The sequence below is a fragment of the Antechinus flavipes genome, chromosome 1 (assembly GCF_016432865.1).
Source record: "Antechinus flavipes isolate AdamAnt ecotype Samford, QLD, Australia chromosome 1, AdamAnt_v2, whole genome shotgun sequence".
Classification (NCBI taxonomy): domain Eukaryota; kingdom Metazoa; phylum Chordata; class Mammalia; order Dasyuromorphia; family Dasyuridae; genus Antechinus; species Antechinus flavipes.
In genome coordinates, this window is record NC_067398.1 from 240,639,715 (window position 1) to 240,646,757 (window position 7,043).

Here is a 7,043-nt window from a genome sequence, read left to right on the forward strand (position 1 = left end):
CATTTTTCCAAACTACTACTCTCAATGTTTAATCCATTACTCTTTTAGAGTTCATCATAATATCTAATCCATATATTTAATGCCAAGGTTTTGATGTACACTGTTATCTAGGGCAGTTTCTCAATGGGTAATCCTCAAAATTTTGAGAATTAAAACAACTTTAGCAAATACTGATCTTTGTTAGTAGTCCTGAGACACATAACAACTGCCTCCAGCCAGTTTATATGACCTTCTCTCCCTCTGGTTCCCAGAGTTGCTTGTCATAATGTTGATTACAGGTTGAACTCAATATGTTCAAAATAGAGTTCATTATCTCTTCATTCCCCTAAAACCCCCCACATCTTAGCGCCTACTTTTTCTATTACTACAGAAGATAACCCCATCCACTCAGTCTCTCAGGATCATAGCCTGGGAGTCATCCTGGGTCATCCTCTATACCCAATGCCTGCTAATTTCACCTTTGGAACATCTCTTAAATATTCCTCCTCACCTCTGACATTGCCACCTGGAGGGGCCAACATGCTCATCACCTCCCCCTGAACAATTGTATTAGTCTGTTGATGAATCAACCTGCTTCAAGTCTCTTCCCACCCCCAATCCGTCCTCCATTCAGATACTAAAGAGATTTTCCTACAGTACAAGTCCAATCATCTCACCCCTTCTCTTACTCTATAGACCTTAGTGGTTCCCTATTGCTTCCAAGATCAAATACAAAGTGCTTTGGTTAGCATCCAAAACTCTTCATAACTTTGCCCCCTCCTACCTTTTCAGTTTTCTCATTTCTTACTCTCTCTCATATACTCTTTGATTTAGTAATGGGTCTCCTTGCTTTTCCACATACAAAATATTCCATCTCTTAGCTATGTGAATTTCTTCTGGCTGTTGTATTTAACTCTTTGGCTACCTTCTCACTGTCTAAAAGACATATCACAAGTAGGAAGAGTTACTACCATCTAAGATAGGGGGTAAATAGCCTGCCTTTTTCTCTATAAGTCACCCCCCCTCCTCCAAACTCCACTCTCCCTCCTTTCCCCTGCCTACTGATTTCCCTTCTTTTAAGTTCCAACTAAAATCCCACTTTCTATAGAAAGTCTTCCCCAACCTCTCTTACTTTTAGTGCCTTCCCTCTGTCAGTTATTTCCTATACCTAGCTTGCTTTGTATATATTTGTTTGCCTTTTGTCTCCCCCCATTAGATAGTGGGTTTCTTGAGGGCAGGAAATATCTTTTTCCTCTTTTTGTATCCCCAGTGCTTAGCACACATGAGATGTTTGATAAATGTTGATTTATCCACTGACCAGTCCTCCCTGTATATAACTTTCCTAAACAAAGACAGAACAGGGCCCTAGCCTCTCTTCTTGATTCCAGCAACATGGAAACACTGTCACCCTCTTTGCTTTGGCGGAAAAGACACGTGGTGTATAAAGAGAGGAAAATGTTCAGGCAGAGATTTTTTTTAAATGAGGGCCATTAAGAACACATACAAATGAATAATTAATGAACCAGGCTAGAATTGAACTAATCTTATATGACATGAGCTGTACCATGTGGGTTTGACAGGTGCCAACCTGGAATATCCTCATCAACATTCATTGAGAGCCTAAATGCAAAGTACTCTGCCAGTTGTAGGATTTATAGCTTGAAGATAACTCAAAAATTGTCCGGTCCAAACCCCTTATTTCACTGATTAGGAAACTGAGGCCCAGAAGACTAAAAGGCCTTGTCCAGAGGTACACAAATTGTAACTAGCAAGCTGGGATTTGAATACAATTTTTCTGACTCCAAAATCAACATTCTTTCTACTACACTCCACCTCTGTTCACATCCCACTTTGTTAGCCAAAATGGACTCTGACAGAGAGTGGAGTTTGGAAAAATGAAGCAGTGACTTATACTACCTTTCCTGTCTTAGATGGCAAAAACCCTTCCTACCTGTGAGATACCTTTTAATCCAATGAAAGGGTAGCCAAAAAATTAGGCAAATAAAGTGTAACCTTGGGCATGGGTTTCAAGGTTCCTAAACTCTCCTTCAGGTATTTCTTCCTTTCCTTGAATTCACTAAGCTAAAGTGATCAGTTGAACATTTACCTGTAGACTAAAAATTATGCATGCTTATATAAGATCTAGCTCCTGGAATACATATAGTAGAAGCTCAATGAATGTTTATTGAATGAATGAATAAATGAACAAATGAGATTTTAGTCCATTCTTCTTTTGGAATTTTTATTATGATGAAACAGGGAACAAAAAATCCACTTGGCTATTTCATTCTTAGATGGAATCATTCTGGAAGTTTGTAGCTTCCTTTGCAATACTATTGGTCACCTCATCTGCCAGTGCAAAAGATCATAAACAAGCAGTGTTTTTTACTGGTCAGCAGTGATGGTGAAACAAAGATCTATTAACCATGGGAAAGTGAGTTGCTAAAGTCAGTGTTCTGTCCCTAAAAGAGACAAGAGGGCCTATAGAGAACACTTTTCCTCTTTCCTTTTTCCTACCAAAGTTTCAGCTGTTGTGCACATTTCCTATCCCCCTATTGGACTATCTGTCTCATTAAGGCAAACAGGCTCTAAGTCTCATTAACAACTGATATTTATATAGTACTTCTGCATCTAAAATCTCTCATTTGGTCCTCACAACAATCTTATAAGAAAGGTACTAGTTTAAAAAAGATTATTAAATAGTAACCTACATGGGAAAGTTGAATCCCATCCAGAAAACTTTGGAGGCATCATAGAGTAATAGAAACAATTTTAGATCAGGAGTCAGATCTTTTGGAGAAACTGAGTGCATTCAATTAAAGAAAAGAATATATCTAAAGTATTGTGGCCAGTTCTGGCCACCATACTTATAAGCTGAAGAGTGTCCAGAAGCAGATAAGTAGAATGATGTAGGACTCCAGGTCCATCTTATATGGGAATCCACTAAAGTTTCTAGGCACATTTAGCCCACCAGTGAGGAGAGTCAGGGATAACAAGATGACCATCTTCAAGTATTTGAAGGGTTGATATGTGAAAGAGGGATTGAACTTGTTCTGTTCAGTCCCAGAGAGAGGAACCAAGAACAATGGGGTTTTCAAAGAGGCACAATTGGGTTTGATTTCAAGAAAAGACCTTCCTAACACTTAGAGCTGTCCAAATGTTGAATAAGCTGCCTCAAAAACTTGTACATTCCTCCTCCTTGGAGGTCTACAAGCAGAAGCTGGATGACAAAAAGTTGGATTTGTTCACTCTTTTCATGTATGAATTGGACTAGTTAGCAAATAAATTCCCTTTCAATGCTCAGATTTTATGATTCTGTGATTCATTGTCTAAATCTAATTCAATACCATTCAACACCCAAGACAAGAAGTACAAAGGGAAGAATAAAACAATCCATCAACAAGACTTAGTCATACCAATTATTTAATAATTTTAACACCAGACTTTCAGAAACCAAGATGGTGGAGTAAACAGTAAATCATCATAACTCTCATATATCCACCTTGAAACAACCACAAAAAGTACCATCAAAACAAACCCTGGAACAACCCTGGAGCAAAAAGATATAGTGAAACAATCTTTGAGCCCAAGAAACTTGGAAGATTAGCAGAAAAAGGTCTATTTTACTTGGGTAAAAGGGGACTGCAGTCCAAAACAGAAAGCATCCCTGCAAACCAGCAGCAAATCCCACCTCAGCAAACCAGGAGATCCTAAGCCCCAGGATGATAGGGAAGGCAAATATCCTTCATGTGGCTCAACTTTAGCAGAGGAGAAGGCAGACTCCAGCTAGGAGAACTACCACTTACTTTAGTATAATCCCAGGCAACTTCCAGCAGCTAGACCTCAAGATGCTCCAGTGTAGCTACAGGCAAACAAATAACCAACAGCCCAAAGATATTTAAGCAAACAGGCAGCCACCAGCATCTGCTTGGACCACATGCTTCGGCATAATCCCAGGTAGCCCCCAGCAGCCATATCTCCGTGTTTCAGTGTAGCCACGGGGAAATGCATAAATATCTTAGCACATATCAGATATTCCTACTAGGACCTCAGTTAGAACTAGGTAAATTGCCAGACGCCTACAGCCTCCAGCAGCACCAGCCAACCCCACTACATACCCTCAGTGCAGGAGCAGACATGAGGATGCTGAGTGGGCAACATCAGTGCAGCAGTGGGTAAACAACCAGTGCCTGCAGCTCCTGAGACAAGAAGCCTGAGACAGTACCTACCCAGGAGCAGAGCTCAAAATTGAAAGAAAGGAGAAAGGTCAAAATATGAGCAGGAAAACATACAACACACACACACATACACACACACACACTAAATAAACACACTAAATCGATAGATAGATAGATAGATAGATAGATAGATAGATAGATAAATTAGATAGATAGATAGATAGATAGATAGATAGATAGATAGATAGATAAAAGGCATCTGACTAAAGAAAGTTGTTATGGTGACAGGAAAGATCAAGACAAACTCAGAAGAGGACAACAATACCAAAACACCTCTAGGCAAAACCCCAAAGAAAAATGGGAAATGGCCTCAAGCTTAGAAAGAAGCTCATGGAAGAGTTCAAAAAGTGCTTTAAAATCATATGAGAGAGGTAGAAGAAAAATTGGGGAAAGAAAGGAGTGATGTAAGAGAATTTTTAATTTTTTTACATTCAAAACAAATTTTTTTAACATTTGTTTTTCAAATTTTTGAGTTCTAGGTTCTCTCCCCTATTCCCACCCACAATTTAAAAGCCACAGGGGAAGTTATGCAAAATATTTCCAACAACAAAATGTTATAAAAGAAAACACAGATCTCCCACCCTAATTAAAAAAAAAAACCTTCAAAATTAAGTTTAAAAAAAAATGGAGAGAGGAAGAGAGAATGCTTCTATCTGTATTCAAACACAATCAGTTCCTTCTCTGGCTTCAGAATAGTCATGAATGATTATACTACTGAGAATAGCAAAGTCATTTACAGCTGGTCATCCCAGAACATTGCTGTTACTTTGAATACAGTACATTTTATTTTCTTTGAGTTCATAGAGAACTCTCTCTGTTTGGTATTTTGGTTTTTTGCCCTGAGGGCATCCTGCTCATCAGTTCCCATAGAACAGCAATATTCAATCACAAAGACAAACCATAGTTTAATTGAGCCATTCCCCAATTGATGGGCAACCCCTCAGTTTCCAATTTTTTGCCTTAAGAAGAGAGCTGATGCAAAAGAATCTGGGGAAAGCATCAACAATTCAGAAAAAGAAAATAGCCACTTTTAAAAAAGCAGAATTGGCTAAATGGAAAAGAAGATACAAAGTTTACTGAAGAAAACAACTCCTTAAAAAGTACAACTGACCAAATGAAAAAGAAATTACAAAAACCAATTGAAGAAAACAACACTTTAAAAGTTAAAATTGGGCAAGGGAAAGTTAATGACTTATGAAATATCAAGAATCCATCAAACAAGTTCAAAAGAATAAAAAATGGAAGAAAATGTGAAAATACCTCATGGGAAAAAAAAAAAAGCTTACCTAGAAACTGGATCCAGGAGAGATAATATCAGAATCACTGGATTATCTAAATGTCATAATCAGAAGGAGGAACAAGACAACATCTTTCAAGAAATTATCAAGGAAAACTGATGTCCTTGAACCAAAGGTAAAATAGGCATTGAAAGAATTTACCAATCATCTCAGTAAAGAGAACCCAACATGAAAACCCCAAGGAACATTATAGCCAAATTATATCAAATGATTTATCAAGTCAACGATAAAATATTGTCAGTGGCCAGAAAGAAACAAATGGGGAGCCACAATCAGTATTATACAGGACTTGGCAGCTGGAACATTAAAAGATCAGAAGTCATGGAACATGATATTCCAGAATACACAGGAACTAGTACTACAACCAAGAATCATTTATCCAATAATATTAAGCCCAATTCATTAAAGTATAATGGTCATTCAATAAAAGAGAAGGATCACAAGCTTTCATAAGGAGAAGGCCAAAATCAAAAAAAAAAAAAAAAATTAAATTTCATTGTCACTCAAAAAAAAAAAACACAAACAGTATAAAAGGGGGTAAAAGAAAACATAAGGGATTCAATAAAACTAAAGCATTTACACCCCCACATAGGAAGGTGATACTTGAAATTCTTTAAAAATGGCATCACTAATAGTACAGCTGGAAGGAATAAAGACAGAGGGTATGGGTATAAAATGAATTGAAGGGAATAGCATAGAAATTTTTGCTCAAATGCCAATAAATCTGACAACTCAAATGAAATTGATGAACATTTACAAAAATATAAGTTACCTAGATTAACTGATCAGGAAACAGAAGGTTATTTAGACCTTACTAGAAAAAGAAATTGAATAAACCATTAATGAATTGCCTAGGAAAAAACTCCTCAGAGCCAAATGGATTCATGAATGAATTCTAGCAAACAACTGAATTACAATTCCAATACTACATACTATTTTGAAAAATAAGTGAAGAAATCAAATTCCTTTTATAATACAGATATGGGGCTAATACATAGACCAGGAAGAGCTAAAAGTATAGACCAATTTCCCTAATGAATATCAATCCAAAATTTTGAGCAAAATATTTCAGGGCAATTATAGCAATGTATCAAAGATTATATACTATAATCAGGTGGAATTTATATCACAAATGCAGAGTTGGTTCAATACAGTAGTACCTCGGTACTCATTATTAATTGGTTCCAAAAAGCATGATGGCTAAAACAATGAGAACCAAATTATTTTTCCCATAAGGAGAACATTTCCAGTCCATATGGCTGTAACCCTTCCTACCCACTCAGTTTCTAAAAGGGCAAATGCAGCTTTGTTGCAGAAAAAGAAGCCAGCCCAGCCCAGCCCAGCTCCTTCTTTCTTGACCCAATTCATTTTCTGAGAGGAACTGTGTGTGACCTTGATACTCCTTTACCTCAGGCTTTCCAAGTTTCCTTAGTGTGGTTGGAGGAATGGGTGGTAGAGATGGAAACTATGGTTCTGACCCCTCTGCCCAGAGCTGTGGCCACTACCAGAGACTACCAGGAATTCTAGT